This window comes from Panthera uncia, chromosome C2 (genome assembly GCF_023721935.1).
Source record: "Panthera uncia isolate 11264 chromosome C2, Puncia_PCG_1.0, whole genome shotgun sequence".
NCBI classification, from domain to species: Eukaryota; Metazoa; Chordata; class Mammalia; order Carnivora; family Felidae; genus Panthera; species Panthera uncia.
This window is the reverse complement of record NC_064810.1, coordinates 135100113-135114116: the sequence shown is the minus strand read 5'-3', so window position 1 is coordinate 135114116 and position 14004 is coordinate 135100113. Positions and strand designations below refer to the sequence as shown.

At 39.3% G+C, this 14004-nt stretch overlaps 1 protein-coding gene across 5 annotated transcripts in view; it reads left to right on the top strand.

Annotated features, from left to right (window-relative positions):
• The window catches only part of ZNF385D (zinc finger protein 385D), a 1296755-nt gene that overhangs the window by 1268168 nt on the left and 14583 nt on the right, over positions 1-14004 (top strand). The gene's annotated exons all lie outside the window — the stretch shown is intronic.

Genomic DNA, 14004 nt, shown 5'->3' with positions numbered 1-14004 from the left:
TACATTAAAAAAATTAAAAAAAAGAATTCCCCTAGATTCTTATAGTTATCTTTGCACTTAAATTATCCAGGTAAATTTATTTTGTGCTTCAATTTTGGTAAAAAAAAAAAAAAAAAGCATTATATTCTGCGAAGCCACTAAGCTTCAGTGGTCTCTAGATGAGCTAATAAGAACCAAATGATTTCACAGAACTAGATCATACAACTCAATTCTATTAGCTAACCTGCCCAACCCTTGGTCACTTTTTTTTTCTTTTTTCCAGCCAACCTGGAAAGTTTTCAACTTTCTTTCTCTTGCAATGTCCTGAATTCTAGAGGCACAGCTTACAGGAACAAATTGAAGTCTCAAAGGGAGAAATACATACATACATGTGTTATCTTATTTAGTTAGGTATTTTATTTTGAATGGTGTAAGGAATGGGCGAGTTGGGCAAAAGAGGAGGCAAGAAAGGAGCTCGAACCCTAGCCTGGTGCTTGCCTCCATCTTCATCCCAGTTTCCTGCAGTGTGATCCTGCATAAAGCTTGAGGTCTCTAGACACACAGCTGTCATCTCTTCCTTTGCCTCTTCTCCCCTTTACTGGGAGGCACAGATAGTGCCCATGAGTACTCTTTCCTCAATAAACCATGACAGTGCTGTCCAGGAGGCAAAAGCCTCCGTCCTAAAAATAACCTGACAAGGTCACCACCTTATCTCCCTGCCGGGGTCTTAAACAATGTCCTTAAATACCCGAGAGCTGTTTCTTCTCACCCAAGTTGCCTTCTGGCTCTGACTTCTCTCCTCAGCCTTGTGAAGTGGCTGTCGACTTGGCTGTGATCTTGACTGGTTGGCAACAGGCTTCCCAGTGCCAACCTTGAAGGAGGTCTCTGCCTTGCACACTCCCCGTCCACTCAGACTTTTGACTTGACACATTCCAGCCCTGGACTGTTAGCTTTCTTGGCCCGGCTTCCTCCCTGAACGAGAAGAGTTGGCCAGTAAGGATGTGAACAAAACTAGTCACATGCCGCAGTAAGGCTTTTTTCCCATTTCTAGAGAAACAACCTTAAAAGAACCGAGTGTTGATTTAAAACAGGCTTACAGAACACAGATACATGGAAAAGAAAATCTTCTGTCCCATGAAAATAATTTTTAAAAAGCGATCTGTAGAGCAAAGTGGTTTGCTCTAAGTGCTGGCTTTAAATTTGAATGGTCATGGTTGAGTTTTGGTAAAAGGAATAGAAATAGTGCTTGTTAAAGACAGCCAAACAAATATTTATCCTGAGTAAAATCATGACTCTTTTCTAAGCCTTAGATTAAAAGTTATATTTTAAAAATTACTTTATCTAACTTAATGATGAAATTTCAGAACTTCTATTCGTATCAAATGGTCTCTAATACGGTGTTCTGATTTGACTCATGAAATGAGATCATCTCATTGAAATGCCATCATCCTTTGAGAGGTCAGGTCGCATGGGATAGATTTCTATCCTTTTGTAGCTATAAAAATATTTAGCATGCTACGGTCTCAGAATGGCCAGTACTGACTGTCAGAGATAATATGAATTTACTTTGAAATTAATCATTAGCATGTACTTTATTAACACAGCTCCACTTTAAAAATAGATTTATCTTAAAGTATTGAATGAAATCTTTGTTGGTAGAGCTAAGTAAGAAGTCTCTTTTTTTCCCTGAGTATACACCGAAAATAAATAATTGGACTTAGAGCTGTTTAAAGAATGCCAAAATAACTAGTCTCTTAAGTAAGCCCTAAGGAAAATCAAAATTGTTGTTCTGCATCATTTAGACAAAGGAGACTGACTTTTTTCTTTTAATGTTCCAGTTAGTGTTTTGCTGAAATGGTAATACAATTACAATGAATGTATTCTCAAAAACAAAAAGAAAGTATGATAATTTTTTGTGCAAAAAGCAGTCTGCGGTAGCTTGGAATTTTTGGAGCAGTATGATAGTTTATGGGAATATTTGGAGAGTTACTTTTATACCTGGAATTTCATGAATATCTGGCTTATGTGGTTTCTGTAGATTAAAAGAGATTCTTCCCATCTTAGAAAAAGGTCTGTTGGCTTTGCTGAAAAAGAGAGGCATTTGCTCCAGAATTTTATTATTTTCCAGGCAGTTCAATTAATTTTTCAGCAGCCAACCTTTCAGTAAATGAGTAGGATTCTCATTTCTCTTGGTCTATTTTGATGTGCACGCTTCCCCTAATTTTTATGTTCCTCCTCCCAACTCTTAAAAATCGTCTCGGCTGAAGTATATTAATATTATAAGGAAACAACTACTTTGAGAAGAGAAATTCTGTCAAAAAAGTGACTGTATTATATGATGACCTCCCTCTTGTTCTGCTTCCAGCAGAGGGGAAAATAATAATAAATTGCTGTTTTGGGTGAAATGACTGGTAGTTTGAGTCTTGAGACAACATAGTGTACATGGGATGCATAGGAGTTGCGAAAAAGTTCTCATTACAAGACATTATATATGTGTGTATATATATATATAATATATACTATACAATATACAATATGTATACAGTATATTATATATATATATATATATATAACATTATTTCTTGGTATTTTTAAAGATCTCCTCACTTTCTGTATTTCTCTCATCTTTGCCAACTATTTTCCATATCTGTCCAGTAGAACTTACTCCCTAAAAACATCTTTCCCCGTCTCTCGAAATTTGAAAGAAAAAAAAATCCTTTACTCTAAATGCTGAGTGTGGCATGTGACATCATGACAGCTTTCTGGTGATTAAAACATCGTCCGCATAGACATGTGTAATCCATGAAACACTAACATTGTAATGAAAACTGCTAAGTAACTTACACATGCAATAAACTGCCCAAGTGTAGATGGTATAATGTCCTAAATTATGTCCACAGTAAATATTTTATCAGTATGCCAACCATTATGAGAGCTTGTATTCTTATCTTTAGGACAGCAATATGGTACAAAAAACAAAAAACAACAAAGACAAAAACTAAGCCCCCCAAAAAACTGTAGAGCTAACTGACCATTATTACTTCCATGATTATTATTATTATTACATGGGCCACCTAACAGGATTCCACAGCAAGGATTCGTATCCTAAGTGACTTGGCAGAACCATCTCCATGTTCTCAGTTCTCTACACAATCTACATTCAATAGTCAGAAGGCATGCTTTCTCTCACTTTGTGTTCACTTTCAGTTAGTAACACATCTTAAGACTCACCATTTATCATGTCATAGTTTTTAGTGGTTAGCTATTATGGAAGGACACAAGGCAAATCCTTACTTGTAACCTAAAGCACCTGGCCAGAAGGAAGACTGTTGCTATGTACATTAAACAGACCAAGTACCAAAGGCAGTTGCTGAAAAATCATGCGTTGACTTTTTGCCAGATTTCAAATCGAGTTTTTCGATATACAGACTTTCTCACTGATGAATTGGGAACTGCTTCTGTGGCCTGCATACCTTTCCCTCTGGTAGTTCTTGGAACAGGGGAACTATCATTCATAGATTTGGAAAGATTTTTTTTCTTATTCTTTTAGAAGTCAGAAAAGGCAGCTTCCTAATCTAGTGGCATCCAAGTCGCTTAAAATAGCTCTGAAATACACTGATTTTTATTTAGTCTTCTCCCTTTATTCCCTTCTGGAAAATTTATCAGAGTTCACAAATTCTGACAAAATGCCCCCCCTTCTTCTTGGTGCTTTGCAATTCATTTACAGTGGCCAGACCCACTCGATTAACACTACAAAGTCCTAGAGTCCTACCTTCTAATTAGCTTAGTTTTAAATTAATTTACTTTAGATCAATCTGTGTTTGGAAGGGATGAAGCATATATCCTGTGAACAGTATAGGAAAAGAATTCCCTTGGAAATGTACAGACCGTAAGTTAGAGAGACAAGACTATATTCTTACAGAAGAGCCCCTGCTTTAACTACTAAATGGAAGGTTAATTAAGCCCCAAAGTTATTTTTCTGTTTCAAGGATCTGAATGTTTCTCCATCCTCTCTCATGTGTTGTCACATATATCTTTTAAAAAATGTATCTTTCAGGGGCGCCTGGGTGGCGCAGTCGGTTAAGCGTCCGACTTCAGCCAGGTCACGATCTCGTGGTCCGTGAGTTCGAGCCCCGCGTCGGGCTCTGGGCTGATGGCTCGGAGCCTGGAGCCTGTTTCGATTCTGTGTCTCCCTCTCTCTCTGCCCCTCCCCCGTTCATGCTCTGTCTCTCTCTGTCCCAAAAATAAATAAAAAACGTTGAAAAAAAAATGTATCTTTCAATAGAAATGCTCATTGCTTGCTTAGTTGTGTCTAAAATACATTTTTTAAGAGTTGTTTCCTAATTTATCCCAAATTCCCTTATAGGGTGACCAACGTGACCTGACCTGCCGGGACCTTTCCCTGTGTTAATACTGGCGGTCCCTTCTCAGGAACTCCCTTAGTCACAGGCAAAACGGGACAGTGTTGGCTCTATCCCTCATTTACCCTGTTTACATCAGTGACTTTTGACTTCAGTGACATTCGAGCTCCAAAGCTGAGTTAACCTAATTGACAGATCTGTCAGTGGTGGTTCCTGACATTCTGGCCTCAGACCAGCAGCAGCAACAACACCTGGGCACTTATTAGAAATGCAAATACTCAGGGTCCAACCCAGACCTAGGAATCATAAACTCTGGGGGCGAGAACCAACAAAGTTTTATCAAAACTTCCAGGTGATTCTGATATAGAATACATTTTTCCAACCATTAGTGTCCAGGGAGAGGAATATTTTGGATTCACAAGTTTGTGACATCTTGGTTTCATCATTGTTGGATGTTCTGAGAGCCAAAAGACAATAGAGAAAATAGAGTGAAAGAAGCAGCGTTTTAAAAATGATAAAATGAAACTGATTGAGGATGAACACCTAAGTTAGCAGGTCAGAGTTTTGTTATTTATACGTCTATGCCAGTTTTCAGTCTGGTATTTTATGGAAGCTCTTAACTTTTGAAAGAAAGGCAAACGTCTAACAGAACAAAGTTACGGACAGCAGCCTCTATACTTATCAATTATAAAATATCCAGCAAGCTTGGGGCGCCTGGGTGGCTCATTTGGTTAAGCATCAGACTTCGGCTCAGGTCATGATCTCGCGGTTTGTGGGTTCGAGCCCCGCGTCAGGCTCTGTGCTCACAGCTCAGAGCCTGGAGCCTGCTTCAGATTCTGTGTCTCCTCCTCTCTCTGTCCTTCCCATGCTTATGCTCTGTCCCTCTCTGTCTCTCAATAATAAATAAACATCAAAAAAGAAATTTAAAAAAATTACAAAAAAAATATCTAGCAAGCTCTTTCTAGTTGTGTTATAAGGTAAGTATAGGAGTAGGTAATATAATCCCCACTGACTTTTAGAAACAAATGCTCCAACATTATAAGACATTGGTACAGATTGCTGAGATGGCTTATCAACCAAGAACATTCCTGGGATATTAAATCGTGAACCCTTACACGTAGCTGACAAGACACACCAAGGTTTCTGCTCCAGAATGAGCCCCTTCTTGTGAACTTGAAAGAAAGGAATGAAGGAAAATTGTCTGGTAAAGGAAAAAAAAAACGACCAACTCTAATCAGCTATCTTTGCTTCAAGTAGAGACCTTGTCTTCTGAGGGAGACTCTAAGTCAAGCCATTGGAACAGTCTCTGAACCCTTGTGGAAAGGAGCAGTGTCTGGGGGCACAGCCACCATGTCCCTAGAGAACCTTGCAAACCTGGCAGCCCATAGCCGAGATAGAACACAGGGAATATTTGGGCCCACACAGGATTTTGTATGCACACACACACACACACACAGTTGCTAACATGTAAAATTTGGAAATTTGGAAATTTTACATGAAACTTTGTGGCTTTTAACATAATAATCAAAGCATCTGGTAAAGCTGGACATGTGTTTCCAAAATGACAGGAACTGGCTACAGTGGTACAATGAACTACCCCTTTTCTGGAGAGCTGCCTGCTCCCCAGTTTACCACAGCTGCTAATACCATCATCGTCAATTGCCCTGCCTCACTCATCTGCATCTTCTCTCTTCCCTGGGGGTGGGGGTATATGTGAGTGTGACTGCTGCGTAGGTGTTTTTTTTTTTATGTTTATTTGTTTTTGAGAAAGACAGATGTGCAAGTGGGGAGGGGCAGAGAGAGAGGGAAACACAGAATCTGAAGCAGGCTCCAGGCTCTGAGCTGTCAGCCCAGAGCCTGACATGGGCCTCAAACTCACGAACCACGAGATCATGACCTGAGCCAAAGCGGACGCTCAGCCGACTGAGCCACCCAGGCGCCCCCGACTGCTGCCTAGTTTTATGCCTGTTTTTACTTGGTGAGATCCCAGTTCAAATAAGAGAGGTCCATATTTGAGGTCAAAGACATTTTGGAGAGGGGAGGTTTGAAGATGTAAGTAGATTTCAGCTTTGGTTGGCCAACTGCTCCATCCTGCCTCCTCTCAGGGGGCTGGACAGTCCCTGCCGAGCCCGCTGAGCTTCAGGGGCTGCTGGTGTCCCTCCTGCTTGGCCTCATCCTCCTGCCCTCCCCCTTCTCATTAACTGCACTTGCAGTTGCCTGGCCTAAGTCAGCCCCCCTCGCTGTGGTCCTAGTCACCACTTCTTTCTGAGGGCTTCTGCAGCTATATGCTAACCTGGCAACCTGAATCTCTAGCTTCTGACTCCAAAAGTCTAATCAGTGATAGGAATAACCTAAATTTCTGATAAATTATCCTATGAAAGTTAATCTAAAATTACCCTCTCAAATCATAGATGCTCCTGAAAAACAGCCAGTCCCAATGAAACTAATTGGTCCTGGCTTCAAGAGGCAAATCTGAAAGCTCAATCACCTATTTTGTTTTTAAAATAGGCTCTGTCTCAAATGCGTTTCATCAGAATAATTTATGTTCTAATCTGTATGTGGTATACATGGCAAAGTGAGTTCAACAGATCATCATTATCGGTGTATGAATCTACTCCTAATGTAATTGCCTCAAACAGATCATAGATTGGACAGCTTTGGGAAGCATTTCAGAAGTTGCGCTTTGATATTTTTGCTTTGTGAGCATGGGAAATGCTGTAAAGGTAGAAAGAATCAGTCACCCAATCCCTTAGGACGTTAAGAGTTTCATTGAGCTCACTGTACAACAGAATATACCACTTGGTTTAAAAAGTATGGAGGACACTTGGGTGGCTCAGTCGGTTCAGTGTCTGACTCTTGATCTCTGCTCAGGCTGTCATCTCATGGTTCCTGGGATCGAGCCCCGTGTTGGGCTGTGCACTGACAGTGTGGAGCCTGCTTCGGATTCTCTCTCTCTCCCTCTCTCTGCCCCTCCCCCACTCGCTTGCACACTTCAAGCCCCACATCGGGCTCTCTGCTGTCAGCACAGAGTCTGCTTTGGATCCTCTGTCTCCTTCTCTGCCCCTGCACCACTAACACTCTCCTCCCTTCTCTCTCTTTCCCTCTCCCTCATCATATTAGTGCAAATTCATTCTTTAGCATACAAATTATATCATGTTTATTTCTCCACCTCCAGTGAGTAGCACAGAGTCTGACATATGAGGGCTCATTCCGGCCCACCCCAAAGTTTCAGGGCTAAGAGAAGAGTGCGGATAAAGACCATATATCCTACATGGAAATACTGACAACTTCCACCTCAAGCTTACCTAGCAGCCCAATGACCTTACCCTCGTGACCTGGAGGGTAAGGTAATCCTGAGCCCTACCAAGTAGTAACACGGATCTATAGGGACAGAGCAGAAGCTGTTCCCAAGCCAGGACCTTTGGATGGTGGCTGGATCCACCCAAATCAGGTCGCCTGCTGGGGAGGTAACACTTTCTTCCCACCCTCATTTTGTAAACTCAGGATTTCCAGGCAGTTTGAAGCCCTTCCTATACCATCATAGCAGAGGGGAAGAGGGAAGGGAGGAAATTTGTGGGGGAGGGACTTTGCTCAGGTGATTTGATAGAGCCACATATGAACGAAATAACTTTTTTTTCTGGTTTCCAGATACAAGCTTTGGTGTCCTGCCACCTCTCAGTGCACATAGATGTATGCACACACACACACACACACACACACACACACACACTCGTGAGATATTAGTCTACACAGGCCACTGAGGCAGCCATTCCAGCCCTCACTTCCCTTTCCTATAATTCCCACTTGCTCAATTGGCTATCAGACACTCTAAAAACTTTTTTACAAGATCAGTGCATTAAAAAAATAGGCTTTTGTTTCAGTAGCTCATGATATGTGGAGCCCTCAAAACTACAGTGCCCAGTGCACAGGTCATTGCCGCCTGGGTCTAACAGTGTGCTCAATAAATGTTAGTTAAATTAAATTAAATTAAATTAAATTAAATTAAATTAAATTAAATTAAATCCATAGGAAAGAAACTGCCAGTAGTAATTTCTAAAAACTTGTGATTTTTTTTTTGTCAGGAGGCACCTTTTTTTGTACTTTGGAATGTCAGCATATTTAAGAGGAAGCAGCTGTTCTCACTTGTTAGCAAGCCCGGGTGAGACTTAAATTCACACGAGGAGGAAGGACATAAATTGTATATAATTCTCAGTCTTTAATCTGCGGGAAAACATGATGAGCATCTTTGGATCATAATACTAATTCCTGTTACCTGCAAGGAAACTTAAGTAACTCAGCTGTGGTTGTCCGACTTGGGTTATGAGGTCTGTGTCTAGGAGAATAAATTTCTTACCCAGGCCATGAAACTTGGCTGCTCTATTTTATTACCTAGAATTCAAGTCGTTGTTATCTTCTGGAATCTTTTCTTGTACAAGGATGAGGGCCACAAATGGTCCACTCTGAATACTGACAAGTTTTCTTTCATTCTCAACTAAAGCCCCATTCCACCAAGTATCAGCAATCTGTTTTGATGCCAAAGCCAAATAGTGATTGTTGCAGTAATGAATATTTGCTACAGGGCACTGGCAGAAAACATGCACAGAAATGCAAACCCAAACCATCTCAAACGTTTTTCTTCCCACTGAACAGCACCCATTATTTTCGACTCCTTGTCACATATATTGTTCTTAGAGGGCCATTGGTTGAAGAGTGCAAAGAAATCTGAGTCCACCTTTGGGAAACATTAGGAAAAGTGAATCATTATTCCCGTTTCTCATCTTTTGGAAAGAAAAGACAAGACAAGAAAAGAAAGAAGGATTGGGGAGGGAGGAAAGATGGAAGGAAGGAAAGGAGGAAGGAAGGAAGGAAGGAAAGAAAGAAAAGAAAGGAAGGAAGGAAGGAAGGAAGGAAGGAAGGAAGGAAGGAAGGAAGAAAGGAAGGAAAGAAAGACATGGAGTGGGAGGGAGGAAGGAAGGGTTGGAGGGAGAAAAGGAAGGATTGTAACGAGGAAGAGCTGTACTTTTACCATTTTGCACAAGAGATTATTTGAGAGCTGTAAATTATTTTTTTCTCCCCTCCTTCCAGATGTATTCCAGTAACTTAATACTTGAGCGTAAGTGGATGATTGAACATATGTGATTGACTCTAGTTCTGGCCATGTTTAGTTTCTTTTAAAGTCAAATTTTTAAGATGCTATCTACAGACATGCAAAATAAATCATAACCAATTTGAACTAGCTGAAGAGGATGTAGTCAGTTCTTTCGTTAAAAAAAATCAAAATTTTAGCATAAAAAAAATAGAAGAGCTTGTGCTTCTGAGCCATACTGTCTGAGTTCAAATCATTGCGCCACACCTGGGAGCTCCGGCCTTGGGCAAATCCATATCTCAATTCCTTCTCACGAGGGGGATAGAAATGGTATGCCCCTCTTAGGTTTTTATGAGAATTGAATGAATTCATACTTGTAAATGCTTTAAAAGTGATTCAGTAAACATTAGCTGTAATTGTTGTTCATTCATTTATTCGTTCGTTCATTGTTTTCTTTTCATAAATAGTTGAGTGTCTTTTTTGTGACAAGTATAAGTGTAAGGATATAGCAATGCTGATTAAAGATTTCACTTTATTATTATTTCAGCTTAGCACGAGGTGTCTCATAAAACCTTTAGTACGTGATGGTTAGTACGTGATGGATATTTATTGGTCTTGTGGATTAGTATATATAGAACCTGGCACAAAATAGCTGCTTAATAAATGTTGATGGCATGAAGTTTGAATATGTGAGTCATTGCAATACAGGATCCTAAGCACTTAATTTAGAATTGGGATATGCAATGTCAAGTCCCAGTGTCTACCTTAAAGCACTATGTAACCTTGAGAAATTTACTGAAAAATTTTACTCTGAAAACCAAGAAAACTGTACTATGAAACCACGAAGATATCCTTTAATTATGATTCTACAAAGTAACTGAAATGATGCACTATTTGTTGACTGGTTATGATTCTATTTTTCTTCAATTTAATGAACTTTAAATTTTAGAATAGTTTTAGATTTACAGAAAAGGTATAAGAATATTGTGGAGGGTTTCTGTATATACTGCATCCAGTTGCCCTTATTGTTAACATCTCACATTATTATAGAGCATTTGTCATAACTAATGAACCAATCCTGATACATTATATTAATTAGAGTCCAAGTTTCGTTCACATTTCCTAAGTGTTTACCTAATGTCCTTTTGTCTCACCCTCCCCCCTGCCACACACACACAGGATCCCTACCAGGGTATGATGTTATAATTAGTCATCGTGTCTCCTTAGACTCATCTAGGTTTGACAGTTTCTCAGACTTCCCTTGTTTTGATGAGCTTAACAGTTTTGAGGACCATTAATCATGAATTTCATAAATTGTGTTTAAATTTATGTTTGTTTAATGCTTTTTCCATGTTCAGACAGGGGTTGTGAGTTTGGGGGAGGAAAATCTTAGAGGTAATTCTTCTCACATCTTATCAAAGGTATATGCTGTTAACATGAACACCCATTTAAGATTTGACCCTTATGAGTGGATAAGGATTATTATAATTGGTAATTTAATATACCATATTAAAATCTCTTTGCTAGGTGTAATTTTCTAGGCAATGTATAACATAGGTGATTGTCTTCTAATACGGCATAATCTTGCAGCACCTGGGTGGCTCAGTCAGTTAAGCAGCTGACTTCATCTCAGGTCATGATCTCATGGCTCATGAGTTCAAGCCCCGAATTGTGCTCTCTGCTGTCAGCTCAAAGCCTGCTTCGGATCCTCTGTCACCCCCTCTCTCTGCCCCTCCTGGGCTCGCGCTCGCCCTGTCTCAAAAATACATAAACATTAAAATTTTTTAATGCCATATTAATGGCATAATCTTAAAATATAATTACTTTACTTTTTTATAAAAAAATCCCCTCACCACTGATAAACGAAAAGTAACTGAAAAACTCATGTCTTATTATAAATTAATAGTAATCCTACCTATGGACATAACATTTATATATTCAATTCAAAATGAAAAACATAACTATTTGTATTTCTTTCAAATTACTTGCCAAATGGAGAAAATAACAGATTTGTACTCAGCTATGAGGTCTTAAAAGACCAAAGTAGAGGTTCCAGAAGTTAGGCATTTTGATACTAATTCCCCTAAACCTAGCTCATGCAAAGGACCTGCCTTAAGAAATGTTAATACTTCATTAAGCCCTAGGCATAGAGAATCTGGCAGTTCTAATCTTGTGGCATCCTTGGTCTAAATGTACGTTATCCTCTGAGGTTAGAAAACGACTAATGTAGCTGTCACAGGGATTAGGAGATCCATGGTTTTGTTTACTCTGTACTTAAGAATTTCAGTGTAAATAGGGAAGCTGGTTTAGGACTACTACGATCGATGCTACGCAGTTTTCAGATCAAGACATAAAATCAGCATTGTCAATCCAGAGGAAATGTTGTATTACTCGGGACATCTTTACTTAGAATTAAATGAAATAAATATCCATAGTGTCATATGCTCTGGCTCTACATGTAGCCACACAAAGTTTAAATATATCTATATTTACGGTTGTCACTCCCCATGAGAGCGGATCGTAAGAATAATTTAGCAGTTTTAGCCTACTGCCATTTGTGGCCTTACTATGAAGAATCACAGTCTTGGGCAAGAATATCATCCACAACATCTTTTTTTTTCTTTTTTAAATCCCTGATTTTTTCAGTCTATAAACACTTTGCCTTGACTCACCATAGTCTATTTGTGTGACCTTGGGAAATTTTCTTAACTTCTGGAATTTCCTCAAGTTTGTGTGATGCATACATGAAATCATGTATCTAAAACATTTAGCAAATTAACTGGGTATTTGTTATTTATTCACAGACACATATGCATATGCTTTCAAACAGTCATTTCTGGTTTGTTGGGAGCAATGAAAAGCTACTAGACTGTCTTAAAGTGGTCATTCCATTTTATGCCATATCTAGGTCCTCAGAAATATTTTCTAGCTGTTAACTGATGTTTTAACACTGGTACCTCAATAGATAAGCAAAAACCAATCAGGAAATAGACTTGTCCGTGTTCAAGGGAATGAACGTATTCTGGTGGCAAAACTTGGTGTTCGAGTAATTTTATTCATTTTTCCCTAATCATGAGAAACTGATGAGCAGTTTGACTTTTTTTATATGGTTGAGGATATTCTTCAAAAAGGAGGCTTCCTTGATGATCTTAGAAGCTAAATAAGTGATTAAACACTTTTGAAGTATCAGGCAAAGGAAATAAGATCCAGATGAATTGTTTTATACAACAGCCCTCAACAAGAGCCCATTTCTCTTCTTCTTCTTCTTTTTTTTTTAACATTTATTTATTTTTGAGAGACAGCATGAGCAGGGGAGGGAGAGAGAGAGAGAGAGAGAGAGAGAGAAAGAGAGAGAGAGAGAGAAAATCTGAAGCAGGCTCTAGGCTTCCAGCTGTCAGCACAGAGCGTGATGCAGGGCTCAAACCCACAAACCACGAGATCATGACCTAAACCAAAGTTGGACGCTTAACCAACTGAGCCACCCAGGCACCCCATCTCTTCTTATTGACCAGTGTTTCTGATGCCCTATTTGGGAAAGGAGACACAACCAATCTCATCTAAATCCCCACCTGTATATCCGGATCAAAGGAAATACCCAGGTTAAAAGGCATTTTGTAACTGCGATCAACTGTTGGTAGTGTGACCTAACCAGCATTTTTGAGGACAACACTTCATTGTAGGCAGACCACTGTCCCTTGTAACCACGCCTGATCCATTTATTATGAACTTTTCAGTGTGGCATTAGTGACCACAGCAGTATCTGGAATGAGAAACAGTTCCAAGAGCAGCTGTACCTAGGGAGACAGCCTGGGAATATTTTGAATAGAGGTTAAGAACCAGCCAGCTGGGAGGCTGAGTAAAGAGTATAAAAGACGAAAGGATACGAACACAGAGCTTCTTTGCAATTTGCTATTGGATATGGCAAACGCTGCTAATTATAATTGGTAATTGTTGGTGTATACCTAAGTGAAGTCAGGATAAAGTAGCTTTCCTTCAGAAGTTGACCTCTCCAGATTTAGAATCAGACTTCAGAGCCAGATGGGTTGTAGGGTTCCAGTATACCAACACTTTCATGGTCATCTGACTCTCAAAATGATGAGGTGACATTAACATGGTGTGATCAGCCTGTGAGTTTCTTGTACAGAGGCCATTGATGTTTGAATACTATGTCACAGACTCCCTGAGCACAGCCTGGTACAGAGCATGCATTTAATCAATACACCAGAGTAGAATTCCTCTTGTTTATATGTTGATGATCCCTGTACCTGGTGTTGAATATACAACTCTTTGTAAATAGGGCAATGGTTTTCTAAATTGTTGATCTGAACAGAGCAATATGTCATCAGGATTCCATGTTTTTTCTTTTTTTGCGCAAGTATATACAAAAGGATCGGTACTTGTATTTACTTAAAGAGATAAATGTAGAAGGAAAATAGACTAGTCAAGAAAAATAAAAATATCTTAAAAGTGTTTATCCTCTATTTTGTCAAAAATCCTCTGTGTAGAAATATACATATGCAAAATACAATATACTGTAAAGATGATTTTATTAAGGCCATATGGTAACAAGAGAAATCT